The sequence below is a fragment of the Choloepus didactylus genome, chromosome 3 (assembly GCF_015220235.1).
Source record: "Choloepus didactylus isolate mChoDid1 chromosome 3, mChoDid1.pri, whole genome shotgun sequence".
In the NCBI taxonomy this organism is placed as follows: domain Eukaryota; kingdom Metazoa; phylum Chordata; class Mammalia; order Pilosa; family Megalonychidae; genus Choloepus; species Choloepus didactylus.
This window is the reverse complement of record NC_051309.1, coordinates 63,638,267-63,659,932: the sequence shown is the minus strand read 5'-3', so window position 1 is coordinate 63,659,932 and position 21,666 is coordinate 63,638,267. Positions and strand designations below refer to the sequence as shown.

The window sequence follows — 21,666 nt, the reverse complement described above, 5'->3', positions numbered from 1 at the left end:
GAAACCCATAAGCTCAACATTATTTTCTTCATTTTCATGGATACACAGCAAAAATTCAACACTCTTCAGGCTGGCTACACCTACCAACTCCACCGTTATATGATGCTATGGCACATGGAGCACCAGTAAAGTAACATATTTCTGATACTTGGTGGCTTTTCAGATATTCATATCCTGGATGGCTTGGACAATTTCCCAGTGTTCTTAAAATGAACCTGAAGATTTTCATGATTTTGTGGGTTTTTTTTGGGTCGAGTGAGTAGTCAACCACTTGCCGAGATCAAGGAAGAGAGAAAACCCATTTTCAATGGCTGCCTTAACCAATTGTGACTCCAGTAACAAAGGATCACTATAGTGCACATTCAAGTATTACCAGCACCTCCTTTTCGTATGAACAGTATCCTCCTACCAATACAACTTTTCCTTCTTCACGCTATGTGTTCACAGAGGAACTGCAATATCCTTACTGACTCCACTAAGCTGGTCATAGTCGATTCTTCTAGATAAAGCTGGGTACCTAATTCAGACTGGGGTGACAGGGAAGACCTTAGTAGGCAGAGAAAAGAGAAATGGGAGGCTGGATATGGGTGAGTAATTGGAGCATAATCCTATTGTTATTCAAGTTGCTAATTTTTTCTAATGTCCAGGTGTTCCTCTGTCCTCCCTAAAAATTCTTTAGGTAAGAAACTCAATAAATTAGCCATTTTGGCCTAAAGTTAGTGGAAGGAATCTTCGCAAAATTAAAAGAGAAATAATGAATACACCCATTCTATTAAATGTTGTTAGTTGAATTTAAGTACATATCACAACTGAGATGTTGTCATAAAACATGCATCATTTTGGAATGACCATAAAATCATATTTAACTGTTACACATAGCAGTTATTAAAAACGGAAGTGCCTAAAACATACACAAAAATGATTTATTAAAAAAAGAAAAAAACGGCTGCCTAAAGTCTTCTTCCAAAGTCAAGTAAATTAATGATTAAAACTCATTAAAAGATTCAACTGACTATTTAAAGCCAATGTAAAGAAGAAAGCCATAAATATGCACATGCCTCATGCAAACGCAAAACTCTTTCTCAAACAGATCTTTGTCCAGTCCTTGAAGTCAGGATCAGTATTCTGAGTCAAGGTTCAAACTGCAAGTGTCAGCCATTGACAAATCAAGAACACTGAAAATCTGAACAAGTGAGACATTAATGTAAACTAATTGAATCCTTCCATTTTGCCTGAAATAAAATCTCATATAAAAAGATGACCAATCAGGACCATTTCCTCTTTTCCAAAAAGCTCTGAGGAAAGGAAAGGGGGATGGGGGGGACCAAACCAAAACAACACAGGAGACTGTTGAAAAACCTCTTCCAGGGTCAGCTGTCAATGGAATGCATTTTAGTATTCAGGTTACCCACCCAAGCAGAACATCAAAAACTGGGCTTGAGTCTCTCCCCTATTCTCACAGGCTAAGGCTACTGCTGGAGCTTCTGGGACTCTCCTGAATAGAAACACACTCTGCCTCTGCAGGACGCATAAATACCAATACAAGCTTATCAAACAGAAGAGGGTGTCATTTCTACTCGGCTTTCATTTTCTTAAGTCATACTTTAAACCACTTAAGTCTAGTACAGTTTAGCAAGTCACTGTTCAATGTGCCATATTTTTTCATTCATTTCTACCACCTACTATGTTGGACTCTTCCTGTTTTAGCATAAATGCTGATAATTATAGCTAAAAGTCACACGTTTTAATAACTTCTCTAATTCGCAAGCACCACTGAAATAGAGAGAAGTCAATTCTAAAATTTGTACTTACTTATGACCCTTTCAATACTCAAGCCCTTTTGGGATCTGAATTTCAAAGGTTCATCTGCATTTATATCTATCTTGTGAGGACTTAACTTTTGGGATAATGAATCTTTTAAAAGTATGTAAATCCTTAAATCTTAGAAGTTTATGATGACATGATTTGGTTAAAACAGTCTAAAATTCTGATGCAGTTAAAGCTTAAAGAGCTGCTGACTCTATGCGAAAAGATGATCAGGAGTTTAATTTAAAATGTCTTAAATTGCTACTTTCATTTTATACCTGATTTAGAGTCAATCTTCAGACACAGCACTTGGTGGCTGTCAAAAATATTTTCCTGTCAGGATTATGATATTTGGTGAGGAAATAGTAGCAGAGTGTAACTTTTTAACATTAAGAGGAAGAGCTGACAAATAGGTCTTTAACAAAAGGTTAAAAAAAAAAGAGAGAGAGGGAGGGAAAGAACATACGAAAGAAAAATAAAAGACGTTGAAACCTTTCAACTGACTGCTTAGGAAAATGCTAGTGATTTTCATAGCTCACCAAGAATGCTTCATTTGAAAAATGGTATTTTATTTAGTAAAATTTTCTTAATAATGGTACTCAAGGACATTTCTAATAATACAGTGACTAATATGAACAGGTACCATTCTTTAAGTGCTCACTCTACCAGGTACTTTTGTATTTACTACCTATTCCTTACCTGCAAACTATCAAGGTTGAGATTATTATTTCTATTTTACAGAGAGGTTAAATAAATTGCCCAAGATCATAGAAGTAAAAAGTTGCAGAATTTGAATGTAATCAAGTATCTCTCATTCCAAAGGCCATTTCTAAGAAGTTCATAATGAAGTGCAGTGCTCACCAATGCTTGTCTATGGAGTGTAATTTAGTTTCTACAACATTAAATCAGGATTAACCAAAGTGCTGGAGGAGATATATGTTACAGTACGGTACAATTTCATAGTGTCAGAACTAACCATGGAATATACCAAAAGAAGTATGTATGCAATTTATAAATGTATCTGTAGTTTAAAGGTTTCAAACAGATGTCAAAGCACTATTCGGAAGTATTCCAGTTCACCAGTTAAACTTTGGCATCTAGTAAGACTTATCTGTATTTAGATCAGTATTTTACTAGTTAGGCATATCACCACTCACAAACAAACTTAACTCCGGTATACAATTACTTCAAGGATCCCTTTCACTGAAACTGGCCTGTCCTTGTGCTTAGACACTGATTAAGAGACTAAAAAAAGCATAGTGAATTGTCTTGATGTCATTTCAGAAAAGTGATTTCCTCCCCTCATAACGTCCAAGATACATAAAAATTCACTTAAGGGTCATACTCACCACCCAACTTCAAACTTAGCCCAAGCTAAGGAAGTTGTTTTATTAATTCCTCCAAAAATGCCAATGACCCTTCATACATTTTAAAGGAGCGTAAAATAAAGCCAAGGTTATCTATTTTATTAAACTTTCAAGTTTAATAACATTTTAAGACATACTGTAAAGTAATCATGTGAAATCCATTTGCATACCTCAATCATGTGGGGAGGTGATTAAAGTTTTCTAGGGCCCTAGATGAGACCTAATAAATAACAACAGCAGCAGAAGCAGCAAATACCTTCATTCAAATTATTATGTGCATACACTATTTTAATCACTTTGGATATATCTAACCGTAAATCTTCACAACAACCCTATGAAGTAGGTAGTTATCATGCTCGTTAAAACATCTAAGGCAAGCGATGCATAGAAAAGTTAAATATCTTGCCGAAAGTCAAGAAGCTTATCAAACCTAGGCAGATTCACACTCCACAGTCCCTTTTCTCTTCACCACTATTCAATTCTGCCTCTCCAGTAAACAGAAGAGGGACCCCAGATTCTATAGTATTTCTAAATTTTCCCTTGCAGCCATCCCAGTACCAGTCAGTAGATCAAGCTGGAGATGGGCGGCTTGAAAGTTTCCATTTCACTAAACCAGGATCAGAAAACCAAAAATGAGCTTTCAACATTGAAACATCAGGAAACAGAATAATAAAATTACCAAACACTAATTAAAATATCCAACCTGACTGTGTCCTTTTAAAGCTTGAACATCTACTTGTTTTCTCATCCTAGGAGGGTCCTTACCTGATTAGGGGGTGAGGGTGGGGTTGTGTGGGTGACATTCCTAAATACAAGGAGGCAAATCTTGGAAAAGTCTGTATCAGAGGTTCTTAGACTTTATGGTTCCAGGACCCTTTTACGCCCTTAAAAATTACTGATGACCTAGAGCAGCTTTTGATTACACTGGCTATAACTAGCAATATTTATGTATTAAAAGTTAAAATAGGAAAATTTTCCCTATTATTAACATTTTGCATTAGTATGGTACATTTGTTAGAATTGTTGAACCAACATTATTATACTTACGTTAATAACTATAGTCCATAGCTTACATTAGGGTTCACTCTTTTTTTTATATAGCTATATGGGTTTTTTAAAAATTTTTATTGTGGTAACATACATGCAACATAAATAGCCCATTTTCACTTCTTTCAAGTATACAATTCAGTGGTGTCAACTACATTCACAATTTTGTGTTACCATCAACATCATCCATTACCAAAACAAATGGGAAAATTTTTAAACACAAGAAGATACAAACACAATGTGCCATCTGCCATCAGAGCAATGATGGTCTCACACATTATGCAGCATCTAGAAAATTCCACTGTACACCTGTCAGAGAATGAGAATGAAGTCAAATCATATCTTAGCATTATTAAGAAAATGTTTTCTCTTCAGAGACTCTCTGAAAAAGTCTCAGAGACCCAGAAGGTTCTGAGAACACACTTTGAGAACCACTGAAGTAGAGCATTATCTCCTCTCTGAAATAATTGTCAAAGAAGTTTACCAGACAGAAATAATCAGTTGGGTGATTTAATTTTCCATCCTAGAGATAGCTTTCAAAATAAATAGGATTACCATCAACAGCATTCCATTTAAATTCTTAAATATTATAGACTAAATCTTAATAGCTCTTAATATGTATATATAATCACTCTCATGAAAAAATTCATCAATATTAAAACTAAATTCTTATTTTAAGTGTCAATAACACATAAACAAGACATAAATTATTAAGATTTATAGTATCTATAATGATCAAATATAGAAAGAAATCTCCCCAATCACCCACACCCCACACCAAACAGAAAATTTCAATTAATTCAGAATAGGACAAGTACTTTTTTAAAAGTAGTTCTGTACTTGAAAATGAATGAACATACTTCACAATTGTAAGCAAAAAACATTTCTGGTTACTTATGAAGTAGCATAGTTCATTTAATTGTTCCATACTACAGATAATGACAATAAAGGGTCTTGGGAAAAAAATGCACATTTTTGAACTCAGATACGCTATCTACAGGCATGCTCACACTACTTTCTCAAATTGGCCAATAAATATCAATATGAAAATCACAATGAATAAAAAATCTGGATTTCTCTCCACTGACCAGCAACTTTCTAACCAAATACACACATACACACAAACACACACACACACAGGGAGAGAGAGAGAGAGAAAGAGAGTCAGGAGGATATGACTTATATTTGAAAGCTTTAATTTTATAAAATGGGTATTCTATAAAGAACTTCATTTGCATAAAAGAAAAAGAAACATGCAATAGTTAACTAAGAGTAAATATGTCCTTGGGGGGAAACAAATGCTAAATTACAATATCCCCAGAGTCCTTAGGAGCTCCTCCCTATGTGAACAAATGCATATTTTGAATGCAATGCAAATCTAAGAATCAAAGGGAAAACAGCCATTTACAAAACTGAAGGATCATCTCCCTTTAATTCCAACTGCCCTAGTCATTCACAGTATGCTAAAATAAGGCTGCATTTCTCAAAATCACTGTCTGATGCTAAAAACAAAAATCAAAATCAGTTTCCTTTGCTGATTTCTAGGCAAAAATGTCATACTTCTAACCATAACCTTACTTCTGCTTGGCAGTCTTTTTCAAAGAGAGTTTCAAGCAAGGCTTAAAGTGGTCCAAATCAAATCAAAAACAATACAGTTTAGCATTGTAATATATGACCAACTCCAATCCTTGTGATTTCATAATCCTTTTTATTTGCTATTTAGGATTTCCTTAGCTAAAACTCACAAAGCAATCGAAGCTAAATCAAGTCCATACAAAACTTGCCTTTCCTTATTACTAAAAACAATGTCAAGCACCGTAGCCAGGGCCAGTTAAGTCCCACAACTGCTATTATTCCCCATGGAAAAAGGAATATCTAAATCTACAAAATGTATAAAGGTCAGAAAATCCCTTCTGAAAAACCTTCCATTCATATTTTCGAGGTGGGTACTCAATCTGAGGGATAACCACACCAAGAAACCTAAAATGAGGCATCAAAGCATTTATCCATCAGGCAAATCACATTATAACTTATCACTCTTGAGGCCAGGGATGCCTGATGCAGCCTCACATCTCAGTCAAAAAAATTTAAATAGTCCACATAAACCTTTTATGGTAATCACTCCTCCTATACCGAGTTTATAGAAATAGTCCAGTCAACCATATACACCAATGGAGAAGGTTATTGAATATTTAGTGATAAAGAAGTGCTATAGAATGGCATTCAAGCACTCTGACATATTCACCTTCAGTTAAAGACAGCACAATACACTGACAGACACAGTTCTAATGACATCAGGACCTGTGGAATGTATGACTGCTAGGGAACACATGCTGCTAGGAAACAAAGAACAGATCTGATCAAATCTTCTAATGTAAGGACTGGGAATCATTGCGATTAGATCTTCTAAAATGGGAGAAGTACTACTTATCTCCAGAAATACTTGCAAGTGTAATGACTTTCACACATAACCTCTAGAAATGAAACACACATAGGAAGCTAGATTCTCAGGAATTAAATTACGATTTTCTATAAGTTTTTTTTTTATGGATGAGTGTCAGCAATATCTCTTAGTAAAAGTAAAAATATGACAATCAAAACCAGCCATCAATTATTCAGCATTTTTTTTTTTTGGCAACTTAAGTTTTTAACAAAAAAAAAAAAAAAGCAAAGAAAAGAAATTTTAGTACCCAGAAACAAAGTACTGTCTTACATTTACAAGTGCCATACTTTTTTAAACTAAAGAAAGCATAGCTATTTGCAAGAAATACCAAAGCAGTCAGAACTAAGGAATTTAATTTTTTATTTTATTGAAATTAAAAAGCAGCTTAGCTTGCAAAACTAATAGTTTATAAACTGTGTTTATCTTTATACATTCTTTACCCTTGCTTTGGTTACCAAAAAAAAAAAAAAAATGGTGAAACAAAGCTGAGAGATATTTCAACACAAATACCCTTTTAACTCCTATACAAATTATTTGGAAACCTCTTTTGATGAGACTATAAAAAGAAAGGAAAATTCTATCTGTAATCCACCCATAAATTGGGCCCCAGAACCCCACATCATTTAATACCATTACAGATTGTAAGACAGACAATTCTGCTTAATCTCATAGAGAAATATTGGATATTCTCAGAATGAGAAACTACTCAAGTGTTCGGGTTTGTGGTATGCAGATTCTATGGCATTCTTTAACTAGTAATGATAGCCCATACGAAAGAAAATTAGCACACCGCCTATTTACTTTCGAGCAAAACACAGAAGGTAATTTTTCTTTCCTGCCAGTGTCCATGCGTCTCATTTCCCCAGCAGCTGGCTGGAAGGATGTAAAATCAGACATGCAAGAGAAGGCTTATACTTCCTAATGAGTAATCCGCCTAGGAAAGTAAACACAACAGACATCAGTAGGTTCGGCTCTAGGAAACTGTGGCAGGGATGCTTACACCGTTGTTTACAATGTGGTCTAACTACCGCAGGCAGGGATCTCAAGCAGGCATAGGAAGGAGACACCCCGGAGGTGGCTCGCTTGCCTGAGTTCGCCCAATTGCTATGCTATCTCTGGCCATAAATAAAGCAGCGCACGTTTCTATCCGAACGAGGAAAGTGGCCAGAGAATTCCAGAGATCAAGGGTTATGCTGGCTTGACTCGGTTATATCAATCTGCCCTGGAGGTGACTTCTCTATCCTCCTGTCCTAATCAGGGCCAATCTGGGGTGCCTAGAACGCTTACACTCCTCACGTAGAGCTTTTCCTCGCCAGGGGAGTGTCGGACACTGTGAGGCTTCCTCCCTACCCCTACGGGGCCCTCGCGGCTTCCTCAAACCAGATTTTCCAGTTAAGCGGATCCCAGGCGATTTCGATAAGCAAGCTCAGCTCAAAGTAGCATCAACCCTAAGATCCCGGAAAACATCTCCCTGCCTTTCCCGGAGCGCGCAAACGCACACACACAGAAACGCACAGCTAAACCCTCCACCAACTAACCCTGGTGGGGGAGGTCGCCCCTCTTCTACGCACACACACTGACACACACCTACACACACCTCTACATGATTGGGGGCCTAGCACCTAAGCTCCGACGTGGGGCTGGCAGCGGGGGTGCGGCAGCACAGACCTTCAGCCGCAGCCCGGAGCCTTCCTTTCTCCCAGGGGAAGTGTCAGGGTGCCTGCCCTCCTACCTGTAACCCAACTGACCGCGGTCACCAACGCTCTGCCCACCCCACCCAGGTGCCGCGGCCGCCCTATGAGTGCCCAGATTCGTGCGACACCGCTGCCCGCCCCGTGCCCACTCCCAGTGAATCGCAGCACCCGGCCACCCATGAAAGTGGCAGCTTTCTCCAACCAAAATCGCCTAACAAAGCCAGTACAAGGAGAGGTCTAAGCCAAACTGCGGTGAAAGGGACACAACGCGCAGTGTGCGGGAAGGAGGCGCAGCTCGACGACTCAGGGGCGCGACCTAGGCAAACGCAGCAACCACGGATGCTCCAGGCAGGCGTCGAGGGAGGATAGCCCCAGGCTCGTCGCCCCGCAGTCCCATCAGCCCAGAACCCAGATCCTCACCTAATCCCTGTCCGCCCTTCAGCCCGCTCCAGCCTGGAACCGCATCAGCACCGGTCCGGGGGAGAAGGCGCACCCTCGTCTGCTTTCAGCCCGCCGACGGGATGTCACTGGCGTAAGAGGGAAGGGAAAATTCCCGGGGAGGAAACTGTTCCTGTTCTCCAGCGCATGTGACTCGGAATGCGCCGGGTCTCCTCTCCTCTTCATCCCCCTAGGCCGCCAAATCTCCCGATGGCTGGAAAAACCTCGAACCCGTGCCAACCACGAGCGCCCACCAGCCAGGAGGCTTTCTTTCCCGCCCCGCATCGCATCACGATCGGGCGAGTGTGTGCGCGGGCGAGTGTTTGAGTAGGAGGGTGAGTATGCGTGAAGCTCGCACCCACTGGGTTGCCCACCCCGCGGATGCCAACGCCTGCGCCCGGCCAGGGCGACCACTATTATGAAGAGACGAAGAATAAATTACCTTTCGTAACAGCCGGTCCCTGAGACAGTCCCATCAGTTGCTCAACAACCTGCAGCCGGGTGCAGCTCCAACAATCCAGCCATTGAGCCTGTGGCAAAAGACCCACCGGCCCCAGCAAAGGCACCCCCACCACACGCGGCAAAGATTGATAAAAGCGCAGGAGAAGGCAGCAGGAGGATGGAAACCCCAGTCAAAGAAATAACAACAAAAAGTCTCTCCTTAGCCCTTGCTTCTGCTACACAACCATGGAGAAAGGGGAAGGAAAAAAAAAAAGGGAAGAAGAACCAAATGCTTGTCTTCGTTTACGTTTCCTCGCTTCACACACACCAAGCGGTAAAAAAAAGCGAAGCCAAGAGAAAGGAAGGTCCAAATGTCTCTCCCAGTCCACAGTTGCACAACTTCGGAGTCAAGCTCTTTCTCCAGCAGCAGCCAGGGGACCCAAGCGGCAGCTATTAACATGCGGCAGTCATAGCTGGGGCTGCTTCTCCTCCTCTTGCTGCTGCTGCTGCTGCCGCTGCTTAAGAAAAAACGCTGCTGAAGAGACCAAAAATCTTCCACCATCCCCCCAGCTGATCTTTAAATCCACTTCCCCCACCCCACCCCCCTTCTCTTTCTTTTTCTTCTTCTTCTTCGTCCTCCCCTTTCCGCTTAGGAGCGGGAGAGATGGAATAGGTAGGGGGACGCGCCAGGGCCAAGGGGAGCTGCTTCTCCGCCAAAACCTCCTTCTGAGGTTCTCTCCGCGCCAAGGGTCTCTTCTCGCGCCTGCAACCTGCGCCGAGAGCCGGAGCGAGGGCCACGCAAACTCCTTCCCGGGTGCACAGCGGGGGCGCGCGGGCGGAGCGGGCGCCGGGAAGCCGAAGGCTGCGTCCCGGGGGCGGCCGAGCCCAGAGTCCGGGGATTGGGTGCTTAGCTCGCCGGTCGCGCCAGGCAGCTGCTGGCATGTGAGAGCTTCATCTCACGGCCCGGGACTCCGCGTCGCCGCCTAGGTCCTTTCTCCTCCTCGACTCTCCGAGAGCGAGCAAGGCTCTGGCGCTCTCCAGACACGCACACTCACACACGCGCACACACCAGCGAGCTCCTGCCAAAGCAAACCATGCAACCCGCGCGCGCGCGCACAAACGGAGGAAGAGGACCAAGGCAAAAGAGAAGAAAGAAAGGGGAGGGGGCGAGAGTCACAAGCAGCAACAGCAGCTGCCTGAGCGTAGTCGACGAGCAGTCCAGGAAAAGCCAGCAGCGGCCCCCACCTGGACCAGCGGCAGCATCTGCATCCCCACTGCTGGGGACTGAAGCCAGCGGTGTTTAGCGAGCAGGCGAAGGAGCAACGCGTTGAAAGCTTGTCGGAGCGCGGGCGCGCGGGGGCTGTAAAGCCTGCGCGCAGAGAATGCACCCGGGGCCAGAGCCGAGGCCAGAATGAGCCGCCGGCGGGCAAGCGAGCGCCGAGAGCCAGGGAGGGGGCTCGCGCCGGGGTAAGGAGGTGGCCGACAAAACCCGGATCTGGAGTGCGCGCGGGTTCCGCGGCGCGAGCTCCACCTAGCAGCTCGGCAAACGCTTGGTGGTGGGAACCGGAGCGCTGCTACATTTCCCTTTCAGCGTTTGTCAAACAAAGGGTATCTCTCCTCGCGTCTGCGAGGCACATTTCCAATCTCTCTCTCTCTCTCTCTCTCTCTCTCTCTCTCTCTCTCTCTCTCTCTCTCTCTCTCTCTCTCTCTCTCTCCCCCCTTCCCCTCCCCCCTTCTCTGTTTCCCTCTCTCTCTCCCTCTCCTTTCTTTTCCCCCACTCCACCCAAGGTGAGTTAAAAGACTTCAGGTTGAAAGTCTTGACAGTGTCTCTTTTTGCAGGTGCGGATTATTCCGTTTTTTGCATTATGCAGGTACCAATTCCCGCAACGTTTTCTGCGTTGAGTCCATTATATGTTCCTTCAAACTTACCTCAACGTGAGATTGATTCATTGCAGAGTTTAAAGTGTATCTCTGATAATTGGGCGTGGGGATTCAATGGTTTTATTTCACAGCATCAATAAATAATACAATAATGGCCATAGAAAGGTGCCAATTCCAAAGCAACGCCTTCTGATAAAGGAAAAGGAAGAGAGTCTACTCAAGTTAACTGAGTAACCTTGGTCAATTACTGAACCTCTTTGTGCCTTCTTGATAAATGAGAAGATTAAGTGGATAATTCCTGAGGTCTTTTCCTGCTCTAAAATTTCACTTTCAAATGACTAAGGTGTTGTTTTCTGTATCAGTAAACCTGTGTTGCGATTATGAGAGCAACTAGGATGTATTGTATCCAACAAGTACATAATATTCAAAGTTAACTTCCCCAGATTATATTTGTGGGTGTGTATGTATTCAGAATTATCTAATGCCCTTCGAGGGCTGTTAGTGAGGGAACAGACCCTCCAACACATCTAAAGAATCTAAAACCTCCTTAGAATCAACAGAGCCATATGCAATATAAGTGACTATCAAAATCTCCTTCATTCTTCAAAGCTCTGTTCCAGTGTCAAGTTCTCCAAAAAGCCTTTTATCATCAATCCCCTATAAAAAAAATCACTCTTTCCATTGTACTCCCAAAGCACTTCGATGGTATCTCTACAATGACAAATATTTCAGTCTGCTTTTTCTTGTTATTTTTAAATAATTAGTTGTCGTCTGTATGCACCTCAGATTGCAGGATCTTCCTTGAATGCAAATTTCAAGTTTTAATTTGCAGTATAAGCAAAGATTCCTGTTTCCACAGCGCCTTACACATGGTAGTTGCTTAATTTAAAAAACAAGGAGGGTGGGTACGGTGGGTTTAATGGTATTACTGAATTCTGACCAACTAGATGTTAACTGGCTCAAGCTAGGATACTTGAATTTGCCTAATATAGGGCATCCATGAACTCCCCTGGGTACTTAAAGAAAATATAAACTGACATCTGGAGTCACTTGCTACTAAAATAATTTTGGAAAGAATAGACTCTAGCCAATTATGACAAGAGGCTCTTATTTGTAAAGGAGGCAAAAGGAAAACTACTCAATTCATCTCTCAAATGCCTAATGGTTATATCTAGAAAAGTAATAAAATAATATTTTTGAAACACACAATGAAAAGTGGCTATGTAGATATTAGATATAATTAGTGGTAGTAGCAGAAATATAAATAAACGGTAGGTATAGACCAGTTTTTGGAATGAACCTTACCACAACATGACACATCTGGAAGGATACTGTAGAGGAAACAAATTTCAAATTGGAAGTAATATATTTACCAAAATATGAAATATATTACTGAAAACTAGTATTTTCAACTAAATATACCAATTTAAAAGTGTTTGCCAGAGAGCAGTTGACCAAAAATAAGCAAAATTACAAAGAGGATAGTTAGGGGGAAAGAACCTGTTTTGAAAGAAAAAAAAAAAAAGGTAAGCAAAAATTACTGGTAGTTAAAGAAAAGCAAGGAAAGGAAGAGAATGGGTTAATTATTTATACAATTTATCAGATATCAAAAGATAGCAATTTTTATAGCAGCTACCCATATTTTAGGCTCAAACTCCATGCTTCCAAATAATTTTTAATCAGATGGAAATAGTCTTCTGTATTTGGTTTAAGATATAAAGCATCCCACTCCATTGCCAGGAAATCCATGATTCTTGCCAATATTTTTTAAAGTGAACTTTCCACAAAAATAAAATAAAGTAATTCTCATTCCATATTTGCTATACAACTATATTTAACACCTTCTCAAGAACAAGACTGCATTACAATGCTGTTTGAGAACAGATGCTATTATACAAGGTAGCTCTAGGCATACTCGAATGGTTTTGAAAAAGATGACACTGTTCGCTTTGGCTCCATTAAAAATTTTTTTAAAAAGTATTTACCGAATTGAAAAGGAACCCAAAAAATGAAAAACGTTGAATATCCTGTCAAATAGGATAATCAAAAATAAAATATTTTAATAACTTAAGATTTTGTAACCAAAGGATCCTGTTTAAATCAATAAGAAAACACTAAATTCCCCAAAAGCATGAAAGTTAGGCAAAAAATATGAATAAGCAGTTTACAGAATAAATACAAATAGCAAATAAATATAAGGAAATGTGTTCTGACTTTAGAAATCCAAAACATGAAAATATATGCAGTTGGGAAATATAACATATTTCATGTTTCTCTCATGATATGAATGAGCTGAAATAGTAACATTGCCCTACTGCTAAACCCTAATAAGTTATATTGAAACAGGCATGCTTCTATACTAGTGATATACATTGGTACAGTTTTTCTGGAAAGTTGACAAGGTAGAGGGTATTCAGTGATCTTGTTTTTTCTTGGTAAAAACCCTCTTATCTGATAGGAATCAGTTTTGTCTAGTTAACAGGAAAAAAGTGGTTAAACTAAAAAATAATTTTTAAAATGATACATGTGAATTATATTTGTTAGGGTTCATACTGGCTGCAAGCAACAGAAAGCCAAAATAACTGTGACTTAAACAAGACAGAAGTTTATTTCTTCTTCAAGTAACAGTATAGAGATAGGTGGTCCAGGTTAAGTATGGCCCTCCAAGTTATCTTGAACCCAAACAAATACCTTCTGTCTTCCTGCTCAGCCACCTATGGCCTCCATTCCTAATTCTAGTCCCAGCCATGCATACCTCCATTGCAGGAGAAAAGAAGAAAAGGAGGAAGAAACAGACATACCTGCCCCCTTAAAGACATTTTTTGAAAATTGCGCACACCATTTTCCCTTTCGTTCCATCCTCAGAAGTGTTGTGATGATAATAACTAGCTGCATGGCTGATTGGGAAATGTAGACTTTCTCAGGCAGTCATGTGTCCAACTGAAAATCAGATTCTTTGATTATTTAGCTAAGATTCCTCAGCCATGACTTAAAATACTACTGTACCTCCCTGGACTGAACTTGGCATATATTCAGTTTTCAGTGACCAAATGAATACTCTGAGCAATGCCACCTTCACATGGAATGACCTTCCACTTCAACCAGATGAAAACTTTCACAAGATTTCAATTTACTGAACTTTTGCCATCAGAGACAGTACTTTCTAATATTTGATCAAATTTCACTAGAAAGTTACTATCTTAAATGCTACTAGGCCTAAATGCACTAACAAATCGAAGTAATCGGGGTTAAATCACATCTTCCAAGCAGGCAGCAAAGCAGAGCACTCAGACTTCTGATATACTGTGGCATGATAAGAATTTCAAGAGGTTTGGGACTCAATAGAATAATGACTCAAAATACAGATTACCATAGGCTATCAAAACATATTTGTCTACCCTACGGGATTGCTTTACCCTAGAAGTATTCAGTGACCCCCTCAGTCCCCTGAAATATACCTCAAAGGAGCATTTAAAAAGATTATTAAGTCTTACTCAGATTATACTGTCCTGCTAATTTGCTATATATTCTACTACCTCCTTGCATCAAATAATTCACCATCATTCCTTTTCAATCTAAAAGACAACCTATGTATTCTACATTCTTAATGATCTTGAAGCTTGGATAAATACAGGTACATATAGATACATAGATATACACACATGCATATACATTTTTTCCCATCATCCATTACCAAAACATAAATGCCTATTTTTAAGCAGCTTCCTAATTAGGTGTTAAACTTTTACCACATCCTGACTTTTTTTTCTTCCAGTGAAAGAGTTGAGTCTCCTTAAAACTCTTTATCATAATTTCTCAAATGTTTGCATATGCATGCCTGTTCTGAAGGACTATGAAAGCAACAAGCTTTATTTTTTTCTTTAGCTCTTCCAGCTACCTTATCTTAGCTCTCACAATTAAATTACCTTTCAGAACTCCAAATAAGGTTCGACACAGAATGCTTATAACCACTTTCTATAAATATTAGTGATAGAACACTGGTTCTTGTAGAGGTATTCAGCACTTATACAAACATCGTTGCCTTAAAAGCCTCACATCACAGTATCTTGATTCTAGACTCTAGAAATATACAAATATTTTAAAACCCCAACATTCTTTTCTTAAGATCTCCTTTTTATAAAGGCGTATGTATTTGAGCTCTACTAATGAAAATATCATGGTCAACTAGATACAGTCACCCTATGAAAGAAAGGAAATTGAATTTTTTGCTCCTTTGCAAAATACTGCTGTTCTTCTGGCCTCAGCTTCTCAGCCCTACTCCTTTATGTCTATGGTAGACACCAACAGTAAATGTTTGACTCATAATTACCTCCCCTTCTCTGAGAATGGCTCCTACACATGATTGGCAGAATGTGTATATGAAGCAGCCTTGTCCATGCTGTGTGGCCCTGTCCCTTGGCCGTGGTTGATTAGTCCAAACATGGACCACTGACCCAAGCTATGCCAATCAGAATCCTTCCCTAGGATTTTTCAAACAAAACTATGCAAAGAGTCTCAATGTATCTCTTATGTTGGGGGAGGCTCAGGAGCTGTTCATGACCACATTCCCTGCCACATAGTTGTGTCTAACGTGACTTACAGCAATATTTTCCAGAAGGATGCAGTCATTAGAAAAAGTACTGTTATCCTTCATCAGAAATGCTTTTTTCTTGGGCATTTCTATCAAACCTCCCAAGATGGATGTACGCATGGGAAAAATTCTCCATGGACATGTAGTCATAATGCTACCATGCAGTCTGTGTTATGCTGATATCTAAGAAATTTGGTTCCTATTCAGATTGCCTGCTAGGTTTCCCTGAAACCTGAGCTCATGGAAGGTATATTGCATTGCTTTTCTGGGAATGTTGACCACATTTATTTTGCAGTATTTTCAGATTTTTTTCTCATTTTTGGTTTCTGCTTCAATCCTAAAACCTCACTTCTTATTAATAACAAAATGAAGAGCAGTAGAAAAAAATAATGATTATTACCTACTTGAAAATACATTGTTCAGGCTCATAATAAGCGTTCAGTAAATGTTTGCTGATGAATTAATTCAAGGAACTGTTGTACAATACTGTCTTAGTTTCCCAGCTGTTAAACAAATACCATACAGTGTGTTGGCTTAAACAATGGGAACGTATTGCTTCACAGTTTTGAGGCTAGAATTCCAGAATCAAAGCCTCACCAAGGCAAAGCTTTCTCCCTGAAAACTGTGACAATCTGAGGCTAGCTGTCAGCAATCCTTGGGTCCTTGACTTTTCTATCACATGGCAATGCATATGGTGGCATCTTCTCCTTTCTCTTCTGAGTTCTATTGACTTCCAGCTTCTTTTTCACATGGCTTTCTCATCATAAAGCCTCCAGTAATAGGATTGAGGTCTAACCTCATTCAGTTTGGCCATGCCTAGCTAAAATAACATCTTCAAAAGGTCCTATTTACAATGTATTCACACCTAGAGGAATGCATTAAGATTAAGAACACTTCTTTCTGTGGAGTGCATATAATTCAACCTACCACAGTCAGCCCTCTAGACCCTAAAAAGATATGTTCTTTTCATATGCAAGATACATTCATTCCATCACAATATCCCAAAAGCCTTAAGTTATTTCAGCAAAAATTTTAAGTACAAAGTCTCATCAAAATCAGTTATGGACATAGTCTGTCCAGTAGCAAAACTCCTCTCTGTATGATGGATATGTGAAACTTAAAAGTGAGTTATCTGGTTCCAGAATACAATGATGGGACAGATATAGGATAAATATTTCCATTTCAGAAAGGAGAGCTTTCAAGGAAAATAGAAATCACAGTTTCCAAGCAAGTTCAAAATTGAGCAGGGCAAACTCCATTAGATCTCAAAGTCTGAGAGTCATCTGTGGATTGATGCTTAGTTGTCTTGGGGTCCTGAAGAAACAGCCCCAACTTTCCAAATGATTGGAGCTAAGAGAGGACCCTCAGATGCTTAGAGAGAAACACCTGGGAGAAAGAAGCAAGGACTCACAGGAGCTGAGAGAGAGGAGCTAAGACAAAAGCCCAGAAACATTTTGAAGAAAGCCATTTTGAAATGCAATCCAGGAGCAAAGGACAAGCAGATGCCAGCCATGTGTTTTCCAAACTGACAGAGGTGTCCCGGACACCATCGGCCATTTTTCAGTGAATGTATCCTCTTGTTGATACCTTAGTTTGGACACTTTTATGGCCTTAGAACTGTAAATTTGTAACCAATTAAATTCCCTTTATAAAAACCAATCCATTTCTGATATTTTGAATAATGGCAGCATTAACAAACTGGAGCAGATTTTGGTACCAGAGAAGTGGCGTGCTGCTGAGTTTGCAAATATCAAACATGTTGGAATGGCTTTTTAATGGATAATGGGAAGATTCTGGAAGAATTGTGAGGAGCTTGATGGAAAAGGCATAGACTGTTCTGAAGAGACTGTTGGTAGAAATATGGACTTGAAAGATACATCTGATGAGGACTGAGACAGAAATGATGAATGTGTCATTGCCAACTGGAAGAAAGGCAATCCTTGTTTTAAAGTGGTGGAGAATTTGGCAAAATTGAGTCCTGGTGTTGGATGGAAGGCAGAATTTGAAAGTGATGAGCTTGGATACTTAGCTGAAGAGAATGCCAAACTAAATGTCGAAAATGCAGCCTGGCTTCTCCTTTCAGCTTATGGTAAAATGTGAGAGGAAAGAGATAAGCTGAGAATTGAACTCTTGAACTCTTGGGTTCAAAGAAACCAGAAATTGATGGTCAGGAAAACTCTGGGCTTCCAGAAAGTGAAAACCCAGAGGCTACAGCTCCAGGTGAGGATTTGATGAAACATAGAACCATCCAGCCATTTCAGTACAAGCCAGGATTGGAGATGGAGTTACTGAAAAAGGATTTGTGGAAAGTCCAATGGTTTTGACCCCTATATGCTGCATGCCAAACCAAGACATTTTTTTGAGATCTGTGTAAATGGAACCACCACCAGTCTGGGCTAAAAGGGACAGAAAAGGGACAGATTGAAGGAAAATTTTCTTCAGAGAAGGCAGAATCATGGGAGCCAAGATCTGAAGCCATGAAATCTTGGGCAAGGAGAGCAGAGCAACCCGTGCATGTGGAAATGGTGAGTTTGCCCCAGAGGCAGAGGGCATACCTTCTGCCTTGATGCTCAGGAAGAGTGCTGCCACCCCAGATCCCACAGAGGGTGGAGCACATTCCCCAGGATTGGGGAGAGCCTGGCCACCACCCCAGTGTTTTGAGGGGTTTAGCATGTGCCCCAGAAGTAGAAGAGAGTCCAGATGACACCCCAATGCTTGAAGAGGGTGGGGCCAAGAAGAAAGTGGTCTCTCCAATGCATGGATATGTTGGAGCACTCACCCTAGCATGTGAAGAACCTTGGAAAGGGTTGGACTCCTGCCCTCTCAAGCCCCAAGGCAAACATGTCATTCTGTGGGTGACTCTCAGACTTTGAAATCTAATGAAGTTTGCCCTGTAGGTTTTAGGAACTATTTAGGGACTTTGGCCCCTGTTTTCATTTCAGTTTCTCCCTATGGCAATGGGAATGTTTATCCTATGACTGTCCTGGCTTTGCCTATTGGCAACAGATAACTTGTTCTGAGTTGCACAGGTCCATAGTCAGAGGAGAATGTTAGGACTTTGTACTTATCTATATTGTGATGGAATTAATGTATTTTTGCATTTGAAAAGAACATGTCTTTTGGGAGTAAGGTGTTGGAATGTGCCAGTTTGGATATAGTATGTCCCCTGAAAAGCCATGTTCTTTAATGCAATCTTGTGGGGGCAGATTTATTAGTCTTTTGATTAGGGTGGAGCCTTTCAATTGAGTGTTTCCATGGGGGTGTGATTCACCCAACTGGGGGTGATACTTTTGATTAGATTATTTCCATGGATGTGTGTACCCACCTATTCAGGGTAGGTCTTAATTAGTTCACTGGAGTATTTAAGAGAGACGCTAAGAGCTGACACAGACACAGTGCTTGCTGACACTGAGAGATGCTTGGAGTTGCGGACAGGACAATTGGAGATGCTAAGCTAAGAGATAAAGCCTAGAGTTTGCATGGAAGAGCTAAGAGAGGACCTCAGACACTTAGAGAGAAACACCCTGAAAGAAAGATGCAAGGATGCACAGTTGCAGAGAGAGAGGAGTTAAGACAAAAGCCCAGAGACATTTTAGAGAAAGCCATTTTGAAACACAACCCAGGAGCAAAGGACAAGCAGATGCCAGCCCCCATGCTTTCCTAGTTGACAGAGGTGTTCTGGACACCATCGGCTGTTCTTCATTGAAGGTATCCTCTTATTGATACCTCAGTTTGGATACTTTTATGGCCTTAGAACAGTAACTTTGTAACCTAATAAATCCCCTTTATAAAAGCCAATCCATTTTTGGTATTTTGCATAATGGCAGCATCAGCAAACTGGAACAGTGGCCATGCTTTCCTGGAACACAGATGGAGGCCTCACCTCTCCAAAGATTTGAGTGGTGGTAGTCTCCTTGAATCTTTAGGTACAAGGCCTTCCACTTCAAAATGAAGGGGTGGACCTGCCCTTTCCTCTCACATGGATGGGCCCTCTCTCTTGGCCCAAGGAGATGTCTTTGGTCCAGACTTCTGCTCCCATGGGTCTGCCCTCGATGCCATTCTTCCTTCAATTCATCCTTTTCTGCCCTTTCAGTCCAGGCTTGCAGAGGTTCTGCTCATACAAATATCACAAAAAATCTTGTTGGGTTTGCATGCAATTTGAAGGTGTTCAAACCATCAGACAAAGGGACTTTCTGGATAACTGCATTTCCAATCCTGATTTCAACTGACTGGATCCATGTTCAGGCAGACCATCTTTAGCAAGAGGGTTGGTCATTTGAACCCTCACATGGAGCCATGTTCTCTAGAGACTCTCTTCCTGGAAGCCCTGGGAGAGCCCTCATAGAACTGCTTCTAGCCCTGGTCTCAGAGAATACTAACAGGGCAGGCTGAGAATTTTCAAAATCATCAATTTTTGATTCCTTTTTCCTTAAGAGTCTAATACTCAGTTTGTCCCTTTTCTTTGCATTTTACTATAAGGTACAGAAGAAACCACTTAAATTTTCTCACCTAAATATCCAAGTTCATCACTTGCACATTCCCCTTTCAATGTGATATCAGAACACAATTTCACCAAATTCAATTTTCCTCCAATTTCTAATAACACATTCATTATTTCCCTCTGAGGCTTCATCAGAGGTAATTTTAATGTCCATATTTCTACCAGTAGGCTCTTCAAAGTAATCTCAGCTTTTTCCATCAAGTGCTTCACAATTCTTCCAGCCACCACCCCTGTGATGGTTATGTTTTTGTGTAACTTGGCCAGGTGATGGTGCCCAGTTGTCTGGTCAAGCAAGCGGTGGCCTACCCACTACTGCAAGGACATTTCATGCACTTAAATCATCAGTAAATTGATTGCATCTATAACTGATTACATCGACAATCAACTAAGGGGAGTGCCTTCAAAAATGAGAGATGTTTAATCCAATCAGCTGAAGGCTTCAAAAGGAGAAGTGATGACTTCAGCAGTCAGAAAAGAGTTTTCATCTCTACTTCAGCCAGCCAGCCTCTCCTGGGGTATTCATTGAAAACCTTCACTGGAGTTGCCAGCTTGCAGCCTGCCCTTGAACTTGTGGATCCCCACAGTTGTGTGAGACTCTTTTATAAAATCTCATATTTACAGATATCTCCTGTTGGTTCTGTTTCTCTAGAGAACCATAATACATACCCATTACCCAATTCCAAAGCCATTTTCACATTTTTATGCATTCATAATAGCAGTACCCCACCCCACTTTCCAGTACCAAAAACTGTCTTAATTTCCAAGCTGCTAAAACAAATACCGTACAATGGTTTGGTTTAAATAATGGGAATTTATTGCTTCATGGCTTTTAGACTTAAGAAAAGTCCAAAATTGAGGCATAAGGAAGGCAATGCTTTCTCACTGAAGACTGCGATGTTTGGGAGCTGGCTGCCAGTAGTCCCTGAGTTCTTGACTTTTCCATTGTATGCACATGTTGGCATCTTTTCCTTTCTTTTCCAGGTTCCAATGACTTCCAGCTCCTTCTCCACATGGTTTTCTCATCCTAAAATCTCCAGCAATAAGGATTAAGTCCCCACCTCATTTAATTGGGCCACAACTTAACTGAAAATAACATTTTCAATAGGTTCTATTTATCATGTGTTCACACCCACATGAATGGATTAAGGCCATATTTTTTTATGAGTATATAATTTAACCCACCAAAAATATGTTTTATAAAATATATAAAATATGTAAATATTAAACTATGACTGATTAATGTTAATATATCTGTCAAACTATTGAGTATAGATCAATAGAAATTATACATCTAAATGAATGCTATCAAATTCAAATTAGTCACAATGACTAAGAGAGGCTGCTGATGCATAAAATACACTGAAGTCTTTTGAAATCACTTTATACTGTGGCATGCATTGGAATTGTATTAAGAAAGTGTATTTGATTTTCTTTTGTATAATAATTTGGAAGCAATT

General features: G+C 40.4%; 1 protein-coding gene across 7 annotated transcripts in view; it reads right to left on the bottom strand.

The window, feature by feature from the left end:
• The window catches only part of ADGRL3 (adhesion G protein-coupled receptor L3), a 912,567-nt gene extending 902,748 nt beyond the window's left edge, over positions 1 to 9,819 (bottom strand). For all 7 annotated transcript variants that reach the window (XM_037829887.1, XM_037829881.1, XM_037829884.1 and 4 more), the window contains exon 1: positions 9,238 to 9,819. The gene's annotated coding sequence lies outside the window, so the exon portion shown is untranslated. The remainder of the gene's footprint in view (positions 1 to 9,237) is intronic.
• Between the last annotated feature and the right edge of the window lie 11,847 nt (positions 9,820 to 21,666).